This window comes from Pleurodeles waltl, chromosome 11, assembly GCF_031143425.1.
Source record: "Pleurodeles waltl isolate 20211129_DDA chromosome 11, aPleWal1.hap1.20221129, whole genome shotgun sequence".
In the NCBI taxonomy this organism is placed as follows: domain Eukaryota; kingdom Metazoa; phylum Chordata; class Amphibia; order Caudata; family Salamandridae; genus Pleurodeles; species Pleurodeles waltl.
In genome coordinates, this window is record NC_090450.1 from 878,411,360 (window position 1) to 878,423,441 (window position 12,082).

Below are 12,082 nucleotides of genomic sequence, written 5' to 3' on the forward strand. Positions count from 1 at the left end.
CATACATCATTCTCCCTTCTTGTTTTCATTGTGCCATAGCGAGGCTAGACATGAGTGTTTAATTTTGTTGGGTAGTTTGTTGTCAATTTTTCAGAGAGTCTGTGCTGTGGTGGATAGAATGTTTATAGAGTAGTGTGTTTTACTTTTTTTGACGGTTAGAAATGAAGTGAAGGATTAGGGTTTAGCAAGGATGATTTCAAAAGCGGACCATGGGGATGATGGGTTGGTGGTGGTTAGGAAAGCATGCTAGTATCTCAGGTAGTCAGGTAAGTTTAGGCTGCCAAGTTTTTTAGGAAGTGTCAGTTTCTTTAGGGCAATTCTGGTCTTTTTAGACTTCCAGATGAATTTGGTAAGTTATGTGTCTATTTTAGAAAAAAGGTGTCTGAGAGGTATATTGGGGCCATGATGATTAAAAATTTAATGAGGGGGTAATCATCATTTTGATAGATTCTATTCTACCCCACCAAGGAATGAACCTGGTTGATGATTTGTCTAAGCTATCTTTGATGGTATTTAGCATATTTTTCTCCTTGAGATCGACGGAGTCTTTAAGGTTATGGGTGAACCATATACCCAGGTATTTTGTCTTACCTGGGGCCCATTTGAGTCCATAGCGGCTTATGTGTGAGCTGCTACAGAACACATTGAGAGGAAGTACCTCTGTCTTTTCGTTGTTGAGGCTGTAGCGTGACATCTTAGAGTAGTCATTGATGGTGGATATGCGACAAGGCTTAGTTTGCCTGGGTGGTAAAAAGGAGAATGTCATCCGCATAGGCGGCTAGTTTTTGTGGGCCTGATGAGAAATGGATACCAAGGATGAATGGATTTTCTCTGATCAATGTAAGAAGAGGTCTAGTATTAGTAGAAATAGTACGGGGAGAGGGCATCCTTGTCTGGTTCCTTGTTGGAGATAAAAGGGATTAGACAACTTTTAGTTGATGTTTAGTCTAGCTTTCTGTTCTTTGTATAGAGTAAGGATCATTTGCAGGGCCAGAGTTGAAGGAGGTGAGTGAGGCTTGGAGGAAGGTCCACGATACCTTATCAAAGGCCTTTGATGCATATAATACTATCTCGCAGGTTGGTTGGTACAGGGGTTTGCCTATTTCAGTGATTCCCAACCTTTTGACTTCTGTGGACCCTTACTTTCTCATTACTGTAACCCAGGGACCCCCACTGAATCATTATTGGAATACGGGAACCCCCCCCCACTGAGTCATTACTGAAAGTTGGGGACCTAATCTGTATTATTATTTAATTTTCTAAGCAGTCACGGACCCCTTGGCAAGGCTTTGCAGCTCCCCCCCCAGGGGTCCACGGACCACAGGTTGGGAATCACTAGCCTATTTCATTCGCATGGCTAAAAAGTCTGATATTATCTGCGCTGAATCTCCTTTTGATAAATCCTCATTGAGAGGGATGCATTATGTTTTGGAGAATGGGCTGAGGGCTAGGACCTTTGCGTATATTTTGCAGTCTGTGTTTATGCGTTATATGGGTCGGTAGTTCTTGGGATTGGATGGGTCTTTCCCTTTTTTGGTATAACAATTAATGGTTGCCATTAAGAAGTGGGTGAATAAGTCTTCTAGGGGAGTGATTAGGGAGGTATCCCAAGATTGACAGAATGAAGCCGGGAAGCTGTCTGGGCCTAGAACCTTCCTGACTTTCATTGTTCTGATCACGTTTATGATTTCATTGTGAGAAATCCATTGTTCTAGTGATGCTTTCGTTGATTCATCTATCTTACATTAATTAAGTTGAGGTAGTTTAAGCATGTGTCATAGGATGTGTTATTACTTTTGGAGTAGAGGGTGTGGTCATATTTTTCAAAGGTATTTAGGATGTCCTTCTCGTTTGTCAATGTGACACCATGTTCGTTGGTCATTGAGGTTATTCTTGTCTTCTGATTGGTCTGTTTTGAATAAGATGCAACTATTTTGCCAGCTTTATTACGTCCACAGAAATTGATACCTTTGTATTTTTGGACTATTCAGTGGGCTTTGTCACTCAGAAGCTTGTTGAATTCATACTTGATTTTAATTAGATTGTTTAATTGAGTTTTATCTTTGGTGCATTTGAGATCTTTCCCTAATGCTTTTATGTTTAGTTCTAGTTGGTTTTGTTATTTTAATCATGTGCCTGCGGCTAGTGCATTCTAGGGTGTCCCAAATGATTTGTGCATTTGGACTAGAAGGCCTATTGAGTTCTATGTATTCATTGATCTCTCTTTTGATTATTTTCTTGAAGGAGGGTTCCTCCGTGAGGAGGTTGTTTATTCTCCATGTTTTTGTTCCTGATTGAAATACTCTAAGGTGTCCTGGAATGGTTCATAGACAGCTTCTTCTAAAAAACTTTTACAAGTTCATACAGTAAGTGCCAGAAAAAAAAACATTTTATTGTGTTTTGGAATCCATTGTATCTATCGGGGTAGGTAAACAACAGTCCAATGATAGGATTTTCCCAGGGTTATTCGACTTTTCACGGCCTCCTCTTCCTGGGTTAAATCAAAACACCACCTCAGGAACAAAAACAACATACGGCAGACTGTCAGGTAGGTATTCTTCCTATTTATTATTGAGGGTTGAGTAGTGAGGGACCACCAGACAAACAAAACCGAAATAGTGCATCCCAAATGACAAACCTAAAAGGGTGAGTGCTTGTGTTCTTTTCTTTTGTGTACCCAAGACTTCCATGTGCTATTCCTAAGTTTTGTTTCTGTCTCTGTCTCCCTCCCCTTTCTCCTCCCTAGGGTCATCCTGTTCTCTAGACCCACAAAGGAATCGTACCTTGTTAAGCCACGTTCCTCCTGGAACGTGGCTGGCGCTGGCCGCCTCTAGGTTCCTTGTGGGTGGTATTCCCTCTCCTGTTTCTTCCTTGCTACGTCTGCCGCTGGTTGTCTCCTCGCTGTTATTGTCCTCCTTCTGCTTTATCACGTTCTCCTCCTTTCTGCTCTTCCCCGTGTGTCTCTCTTCCTCTTTTCTGCTCTCCGGCTCTTCTCTCTCTTGTCTTCCTTTCTCCTCATCGCTCTCCTCCTTGTTTGCGTCCTCGACCCGGAAGAAATAGCTACTTCCGGGTGAGGCGCTCTCTGGTGTCAGACAACTCCGGGGTCATGGTCCCTTCTTCTGTGGGTCGTCCGCTGATATTCACTCGCAGACACCGATTTATTGCAAGAAATATTATAGGGTAATGAAATACTGGTATGGTCTGAGACTAGGATCGGTTCAATGGTTGGGGAAGAGGTGGCTGGTACATGAGTTTCATCAATTAAGATATAATTGATGCAAGAGAATGTATTGTGAGGATGAGAGAAAAATTAGTAATCTTTCCCTGTGGGATTGAATAGTCTCCATATGTGTTTAAGTTTAAAAGAATTGCACATGTTTAGCATATGTTTATGGGGTTTGTTGGGTTTAAATTTACATGCAGAATTCCTGTCAAGGGTAGCGTCCCAGGGTAAATTGAAATCTTCTCCTAGAATCATTCTGCAGTTGGAAGGTAAAGTGGAGAGTTTTTTATTGAGATTAATCCAAAAAGTAGGGTTGTTGGTATTGGGGGCATACATGTCCATGTCTATAATTTCAGCTGTGTCCCTGTGTAGTTTAGTAAGAACCCATCTGCCTTCAGTGTCTGCTTCTGAGGACAGGATAGTGAGGCCAGAGGCTTTGGAAATAAGGGTGATCAGTCCATTTTTTGTTTGTGTCTGGGGTGCATGATAAGTCACTAATCCATGCTTTTTTTTTTAGGAGGATTGCCTCTTTCATGGCCACCTTGGTTTCTTGAAATAGAATGAGGTCCCCCCTAAGTTTGTGTGTATAGTCTAGGATTTTCTGTTGTTTGATTGGGTGGTAAGTCTTCTCGTCAATGCAACCAACTAAATGCCAGTTGTTGTTTGCTGGTGACGTGGGGGTGGGAGGGAGGGTGGTTGAATGGATGTGAAGGGATGGTATGGGTGACGGGAAATGGAATGGGTGAGAGAGGAAGGGGAGGGAGATAGGGAGGTGGGAAAGGAGATAGCAGAGTAGCACAGTACAGGACAGGAGGAAAGATATGAAAGGTAAAAAGAAAATGGAGAGGAAAATTATAGTATAGTGATTAATTAAGTATTTGTGATAAGAAACTAGATACCATGGAGAGGCATCTGACAAAATCTAATTGAGGAGAGGTGATGGAGGCAATGAGTGGTCAAGCCTAGGTCCGGAGTGCAGTCTTGCTGTGCCTTTTATAGAATGGGGTGTGTATTAAGAATCATGGCAGTGTCTAAGTATTAGTTGCCATTTAGTAGGAGGGGATAATAATGTGTATTCTGTTGTTTATATTAAGGTATAGTATATATAGAAAGTGTAATATTTGTAGTGAGTTTCATGACTCTTTGTGGGGTGGGTGTTAGTTGGTGACGTGTCAATATTTCTGCTGAGTTAAGTTTTTATGTTAGGGTTGCAAAAAATGGTACCTGATGTATTTTATATTTATGGAGTACAATGTACAGTTTCAGTAAATCCTCCACTTACTGTCATTATAGTGCTAACATAATATCAACATAGTGTAAACATAGAGCCAACAGAGTTTCAACACGTTCAGTACATCAGTAAGGTGTCTACCTAGAAACAACATATTATAAACCTAGTACCAGCTTAATGTTCACATAGTGCCAGCATATTCTCATCACAGATTCAACACATGTGGAAGTGAGTCAGTCAAGTGACCTCAGGTTTCTGTAGGTAGTGCGGTCAAACATTAGTGATTTTTGAATTGTCCAACCTGTGGGTCAAAGCGCAGTTTTGATAACAATTGGACAACAGCTAAGTACCTACTGGATGGCACTAGATTTGCATTATATTATCATCAATGTGAGGCTGGTATATCAATATTAATTTACATCAATATTAGATTTTAAAAATCTGAATTATGTTGAAACTGAGAAGATGACAGAAGCATTGCAATAAATCCATCATCTGGTTGAAGGCAATTATAAAACATCTGATTTAACCAGAGCAGGTTGAAGGTCATTATAGAGATACAGTACCAGTCCTTGAAGAAGAGAAGTGAAATCTTACCATTGGCTATGGTTAATAGTAGGTTGTTGGGTTTATTGTTAGGTTACTACTAGTTAGTAGGTGCTAGTTGCTTAGTTTAGGTAAGGTTTTGTAGGTTGCTGACTACTTTATTTATTCAGTCTCGGTTTGAAGAAGTGGAAGCAACTCAAACAAATATTTCGGCCTGTTATAATTATTATGGAAGAATTAGCTTGTACATCAGTGTGATGATCCCATGGGTCAATCAGAGTTCTTCAGCGTTATGGGAAGAACGTGAATTGGGTTTTTGTGGGCAGCTTTGATTATCATATGTTACTAAGTGAGTAGAAAGGTATTGAAAATTAGTAGGAAGGATTCGATTTAAGTGTTAGCCATTCCTTCAGAGTTTTTAAGAAGTCATTTTCAGGTCTTGGATTTCCGCAACGTAGGGGTCCAGATCCTTAGGGTCTTCAAAAATTATGGTTTTGCTGTTGGAAGTTGCATTTGTTTGTGTAGGACCAATAAGCAAAAATTGTATTGAAAGATGTTTCCGAGATTTTTCCTTCGGGAAAGTACGCCTTTCATTTCTTGAAAGTGTCTTTGGAATAATCTTGAGAGATCCCAGTGGAGGCACCTTGCCACTTAATTCTCTGTATTTTCTTCATCTGTGTGAGGATGGATTCAGTCTGTGAGTAGCGGAGAGGTCTGAAACTGAGGGCTTTCACTATTTGCAGGCTTATGTATGGGCACTCTGTGCGCTCAGATTATTTCAAAGTCCTTGTCTAAGTTTATATTGAGTACGTGGGGGGTCCATTTTTCAATGAAGGTTGTACAGGAAGGAGCTTGGTTTCCACTACCTCCAGGAAGTCCAAAAATGCACAAGCTGGCCCTTCTATTTCTATCTTCGACCAGGCAGGTCGCTCCCCCCATCTGCCACGCAGCCCCCTGTGGGTTGAACCTCCGTTGCCACTTTTGCCGCCTGACTACTCGCTCCCTTTTTTCTATTCCCCTGAGCTTGTGCTTCTGTGCCACTTGTTTTTTCCATTCTGTGCCCCTGTGTTTTGCTTCTGTACCCCTGTGCTCTGTTGTCCCTCTCCCGCCGTCTTTTCCCGCCGTTTTTTCCCCGGGTTTTCCCCTGGGTTTTTCCCCGGGTTTTTCCCTTGCTGCTGAGCCCCTGCTGCCCCGCCCCCTTCACTCCCATTGGCCGCCCGCTCCCACCTCCCAGCTGCTCCTTCCTCCCTCTGCCCTCATATGGAGGCCGCAAAGCGGCCGCGCAGCGGATGCGCGCAGCGGATGCGCGCAGCGGGTGCGCCTAAGGCAAGCCCGTCTGCGCCCATCCACGCCTGGACCGCACCCAGCACCAGCACCAGAACCCCTGGGACCTGCACCCCCGCAACGCCAGACTGCACTACGACGCAAGCACCCTCCACGCACTCAACACCAGACGAGACCACCCCTGCTACCGGGCCACCCCGAAACGCACCCAGGGGCCTTTCACCTGCCGGAACTGCAGATTCTCCAGCATCCAACCCTCCACACCACCAGCCAGAGAACCCAACCACCTCCGCTGTATCCTCCTCAACACCCGCTCTGCTCGCAAGCACGCCATCGAACTTTGGGACCTCCTAGACTCCACTGCCCCTGACGTTGCCTTCCTGACGGAGACCTGGCTGAACGCCACCTCAGCACCAGACATTGCCATAGCCATCCCACAGGGCTACAAGATCTCCCGCAGAGACCGCACCAACGGAGTGGGAGGAGGAATCGCCATCATCCACAAAGACTCCATAAAAATCTCAACGAACACCGATGACACCCTCACCACCGCCGAGCACATGCACTTCCAGATCCACACCGACCCCAACACCACCCTCAGAGGAACTCTCATCTACAGACCTCCCGGACCCCGCCCACAGTTCAGTGACACCATCGCTGACCTCATCAGCACCCACGCCCTCGCTTCCACGGACTACATCCTCCTCGGGGACCTGAACTTCCACCTCGAGAACAACAACGACGCCAACTCCACCGCCCTGATCGACAACCTCGCCAACCTCGGACTCAAACAACTAGTAACGACACCCACTCACGCCGCTGGACACACGCTTGACCCCATCTTCTCCGCAAGCCCCCACGTCTCCTTCAACCACACCACCGAACCACACTGGACCAACCACAGATGCGTCCACTTCACCTTCAGAAAACCCACCACACACCACCGCACCCAACAGCTACCATGCCGCTGCTGGGGCAAGGTCACCGGGGACCAACTGACTACCGCCCTCGCCCTGAGACCACCCACCAACCCCACCGACCCAGACACTGCCGCGACCAACCTCACACAGTGGATCAACGACTGCGCCAACACCCTTGCCCCTCTCAAGACCTTTACAACCAACCACACCAACAAGAAAGCCGCCTGGTTCACCGAGGACCTCCGTATCTCCAAGCACACCTGTCGGAAGCTGGAGAAGAAATGGCTCCACGACCGAACACCAGACAACCACACAGCCCTCAAGAGTGCCACCCGCAGACATCACCAACTCATCAGGACCGCCAAGAAGACCGCCTTCAAGGACCGCCTAGACAACAACGCACACAACACCAAGGAGCTCTTCAGCATCGTGAAAGAACTCTCCAACCCCAGCTCCATCACCAACGACATCCCGCCATCTCAAGACCTGTGTGACTCCCTGGCCACCTTCTTCCACCGCAAGATCACCGACATCCACGACAGTTTCAACCCCGACCCACCACCGAGTCCACCACCCCTGCGACTACCACTCGCACCAGTCGCCTGACCGCCTGGTCCAGCGTCAGCGACGAAGACACCATCAAAACCATGAACTCCATCCACTCCGGATCCCCATCGGACCCCTGCCCTCACCACGTCTTCAACAAAGCCAGCGCAGCCATCGCGCCCCACCTCCGGAAAACAATCAACTGTTCCTTCGAGACAGCAACCTTCTCAGAAAGCGGGAAGCACGCCGAGATCAATGCCCTTCTGAAGAAGCCCAAGGCAGACCCCAAGGACCTCAAGAACTTCCGTCCCATCTCCCTGCTCCCTTTCCCGGCAAAAGTGACCGAGAAGATTGTCAACAAACAGCTGACCCGCTACCGCGAAGTCAACAACATCCTGGACCCGTCCCAATCTGGTTTTCGCAGTAACCACAGCACCGAGACCGCCCTCATCGCCGCCACTGACGACATCCGGACCCTGATGGACAAAGGAGAAACAGCTGCCCTCATCCTCCTGGACCTATCAGCAGCCTTTGACACGGTCTGCCACCGCACCCTATCAGCACGCCTCCATGACGCCGGTATCCAAGAGAAGGCCCTGGCCTGGACCACATCCTTCCTCTCCGGCAGAACCCAGAGCGTCCGCCTCCCACCCTTCCGCTCCAAAACCACTGAGATCATCTGCGGCGTCCCACAGGGATCCTCCCTCAGCCCGACACTGTTCAATATCTACATGGCCCCCCTCGCCCACGTCGCACGACAACACAACCTCAACATCATCTCCTACGCCGACGACACCCAGCTGATCATATCCCTCACCGAAGATCCCGACACCGCCAAAGCTAACCTCCACCGAGGAATGAAGGCCTTAGCCGACTGGATGAAGGACAGCAGACTGAAGCTGAACTCAGACAAGACGGAGGTCCTCATTCTCGGACCCACCCCATCAGCCTGGGACGACTCTTGGTGGCCCACGTCACTAGGCACAGCCCCGGAACCCACGGACCACGCACGCAACCTGGGGGTCATCCTCGACTCCACTCTCTCCATGACCAGGCAAGTCAATGCCATCTCCGCGTCCTGCTTCAACACCCTCCGTATGCTCCGCAGGATCTTCAAATGGATCCCCCTTGACACGAGAAAAACCGTTACCCAGGCCCTCATCACCAACAGACTCGACTACGGGAACGCCCTCTACTCAGGAACTACAAACAAGCTCCTGAGACGACTCCAACGCATCCAGAACGCCTCGGCCCGACTCATCCTCGATGTCCCCCGCCGCAGCCACATCACACTCCACCTAAGAGGCCTGCACTGGCTCCCCATCAACAAAAGGATCACCTTCAAGCTCCTAATCCACGCACACAAAGCACTGCACAACACCGGACCCACCTACCTCAACAACCGACTCAGCTTCCACACCCCCACCCGAAGCCTCCGCTCAGCCAACCTCGCCCTCGCCACAGTCCCCCGCATCCGAAAAACCACAGCCGGCGGCAGATCCTTCTCCTACCTCGCCGCCAAGACCTGGAACACTCTCCCCACCATCCTACGACAGACCCAGGACCTGCTGGCCTTCAGAAGACTCCTCAAGACCTGGCTCTTCGACCAGTAGCACCCCCCCCTCCCCAGCGCCTTGATACCCTTGCGGGTATGTAGCGCGCTTTACAAATGCAGTGATTGATTGATTGATTGATTGATTGATTCGAGTTCGGTGATGTTCCTTTCCAGTCGAGCCCATCTTGCGGAGGTGGTTGATAAAGTTTTAGAAGAGTATAATTTCTTGTTTCAAAGATCCAAGGTCGCTCTGTAAAGTTTCTGTGGTGGATTTTGTCAATTGAACAAGCATGTGTAGCATGTCGATTTTCTGCATAATTAGGTCTAAAGCTGCGGAGTTCTCCGATTTAGATTTTATTGAGGAGTTTGGGGCCGGGGGGTCCTGCTTGTGTCTCTTTTCTGCTGGTTTGGTGTCTTTCAGACCTTCACTCGCTTCTTTGGGGGCGTGCAGTTTGGAGTCTGTCATTTTGAGAGAGAACCTTACTGAATACTTCGTGTTGGGTGCACCTAGTGGGATTGGGGCAGTCCTTGAGATGTCTGACAGAGGTGCTGAATGTTGGGAAGTAGGGTGAGGTGCAGAAGTCGGTATCCTTCCTGGGGTAGTAATACTTAAATAATTTTATATGGTGCCACAAAGCAGATTGTTGAATAGCAAGGTGTCTGGTGACCCCAACTTTTTCAATACTGGAACAAGGGGATCCCCACTGAATCAATATTGCAATCCGGGACCCCCCTCAAGGAGTCATTACTGGAAGCCAGGGGCCCCGGTCTAAACATTGTAGATGATTTTAACCCCAAAGCAATACACAAAAAATACAGAAACAAGCAGCCATCAAAAAACATGCATAAATGATAATACATTGTGTTTAACTGGCAAACAACTCTAAATAAACAAAAAAATAAGAATTTTAATAGGAAGGTTGGGGCTTTTCTAAATTCAATTGAAGCCACACATCGTCCATTCTATATTCTATTTGATGCATACGCACTGCTCCCACAAATTAATCTGAGGATACTAATTTAGTTTTTAGCCTCCAGTTTCAAATTGCTTGACATTTACAGTACGTTTAAGAATGCTCAGTTGTACATTTAGCCACTGTATTTAGATCACTTTATTAATCTGTTAATATTCTTTAATTTTGTAAGCATTTGCGGACCCCCTGAGAAAGCTTTGCAGACCCTAATGGGTCCCCAGACCACAGGTTGGGAACCACTGGTTTAGAAGTAAGATAGTTCTGGAGCATGCTTTAGAAAGACCTGTATTAAATGGAGGTGGCCATCTTAGGGTCAGGCATAGGATGCGAGGGACTGTGCCATATTTGCTCTGGTCGGTAGGTTAGTTTGTATATTTTAGGTTCCTACCCCTATAGAGTGTTGTAGAGTAGTACCACTAATTGCTCGCCTCTAGGAGTAGGATGTTTGTATTGATGCTGGGGGAGTCGAGTAGAGAATCATCCACGTGGAGTCAAGTTGTCAGCCATTTTAAGGTCAGGTGTTGTGAGACAGCTTCTGGAAATCTTTGTTATAGGAGGTAGTTCTCTTGAAGTTGTTTCACCAAACGTGAGTCGCTGAACGCACCACACCTTCCTATATGCTGTGCACTGTTTAAAGTGTCTTTGGAGGCGGTGTATCAGCAGAGTGGGCCGTTTTTGTCCCTTGGCGTGGCAGAGCTCTCCTATTAGGTGTCCATTTTTCTCAGGTGGTAGCCATGTCCCCGACGTTTAATCTATGTTCTATAATATAAATGCATACCTACAAATCTGTCATCCCAACATGTGTCATACTACAGAGATTTGACATTGCATTCACAATGGGCCTGATTCATAAAGGTTAACTTACACTTTGTGTAAGTTTAATGTTTTGTAAGTTTACACTTTAAGTGAAATTCACAAACTACATGTGTAGTTTTACAACTGTGCATGTCCTATCTTTTTATGTGTAGAGATCTCTGCCCTGATTGCAGAGTCTCCGAACACCTAAGTATACTGGAATCCCTGCACATAATAAAGATAGGACATGCAGAGTTGTAAAACTCTTCACATAGTTGGTGAATTTCACTTAAAGTTGACCTTTGTGAATCAGGCCCTTTGCCTGTTGTGTTGCAACTAAAGTTCCAATTAATATGATAAATTTAACATTGTATCAGAACTGTGTAATATTTGGAGGGCATTGAGCATTTCAATTACTGTTAGACCTGCTAGCCTTACGGTGGTTTTCTCCCAAAACTTTTTGCCTGCTTGCCTTCATTTTTCTGGAGTTTTGCTTCTGTTGGCCTTAGGGCTCTGTGCACTTTACCACTGCTAACCAGCGCTAAAGTGCTTGTGCTCACTACCTAAATATGATTTGAATGGCATCTACAAGAATGGCATATTTAATTTACTTGTAAGTTATTTGTAGAGTGATATACCATATACCCAGAGCCTGTGAATTAAATGCCACCCACATAAGCAGCCCTTTAAAATGTGTTCCAGGCCTGCCATTGCAGCCTGAATGCAGCCTCACACTGCCATGTCGACTTGGAATTTAAATCCCCTTGCCTAGCTTTAGACTCCCCTTTTATTACGTATAAGTCCCCCCCTAAAGTACGCCTTAGGTAACCCATAGGGCAGGATGCTGTGTAATTAAAAGGTAGAACATGTACTTTTAGGTTTTATATGTACTGGTAATGAAAAATTCCCAAATTAATTTCTCACTATTATGAGGCCTACCCGTCACACAGGATACATTAGGGATTCCTCATTAAATTTAATAAGCTGTAATTTCTATTTGAGAGGAGG